This window comes from Orycteropus afer, unplaced genomic scaffold (assembly GCF_000298275.1).
Source record: "Orycteropus afer afer isolate SDZICR_OR568_19922 unplaced genomic scaffold, OryAfe1.0 scaffold00111, whole genome shotgun sequence".
NCBI lineage: Eukaryota > Metazoa > Chordata > Mammalia > Tubulidentata > Orycteropodidae > Orycteropus > Orycteropus afer.
Genome location: NW_006921698.1, coordinates 1672826 through 1674186, shown reverse-complemented (window position 1 = coordinate 1674186; position 1361 = coordinate 1672826).

The window sequence follows — 1361 nt, the reverse complement described above, 5'->3', positions numbered from 1 at the left end:
TTAATTTTTTTTTTTTTTTTTTTCTTCAAGGAGCCCTGGTGGTGCGAACGTTATGCACTCATTTGCTAACTGAAAGGTTGCTGGGTAGAAACCACCCAGCGGCTCGGTGGGATAAAGACCTGGCAATCTGTTTCCTTAAAGACTGCAGTCATTGAAAACCCTTGGGGAAGTTCTACTCTGTCACATGAGGTCACATCTAACAGCAACAACCATTATTTTCAGATTATTTTTATTGTTTGTTATATAATAATGGATTTTTTAAATTAGAAAACCAAAACACATTTGGTACCAGGAGTGGTTCTAGAGAGACAAAATCATAAGAATGGGTTTCCTAAATCGGTTCTCCCCGATTCTGTTTTGGTTCTCCAATTTGATTAATTGTAAAGGCACTGGTGACTCTGCCTCCATTAGTAAAGAGGGCCCTGCTAATCCATGCCATGAGGTGGTAACATTAATATGCAAAATAGCACCACCAATAATAGATCAAGTATTTTTGAGAAGTGAGACGCTAGGTGATCATAAGTTTGATATTACTCTGCAATTTTGTCAGCATGAGGAGTATAAGGAAGCTGACTGGTTGGTCCTACTTAACACTAGACAAAGCAGTGAAAGAGCAAGATGAGTTCAGGGCTGCTGAGTCACAGCTCAAGTGCCCCATAAAAGATTATCAGTGTTTCCTATTGTGCACTGAAAGAAGCCTTATCTCTTCTAGTAATAGAGGTGATATTGTCAAAAACCAAACCCAGAGTCTTATTGTAAGGATGTATTACAACGCCGATTGAATTGCCAACCCAAGAGGGTATTTGAAATTAAAGTTAGGGCATTGATTGGAAAAAAATGGGATCTGGAAACCTGGAATAGGAACTAACGGGCAGACAGTCAGGAAGATGAGGATATGAAGCCTCTAAATTTTCTTGAAACCCTCCCATCTGAAGGGATTATAATAAAACCATTATTCCTTCCACCTCCATTTGATGGGGTTAACCCAGCTGTTGCTGCTGGGTCATTTCCTGAGGTAGATGCCATGGAAGACATTGCTGAATGTTCTCAGGAACTGCCCCAATGACCCACTGTTGCAGCTAGACCTATAACAGCACCTAAGGCATTTGACTGCTAACCAGAAGGTTGGTGGTTCAAATCCACCAGCCACTCCTCAGAAGGAAGATTGGGCAATCTAATTCCATAGAGATACCACCTTGGAAGCCAAAGAAGTGGTCACTATGAGTTGAATCAACTTGACAGCAGTGAGTTTTATTATTTTTTTTAATATATATACCCACCAGCCACTCCTCGGAAGGAAGGTTGGGCAATCCTACTTCCGTAGTGATACTGCCTCGGAAACCCAAGGAGGGGTCGCTATG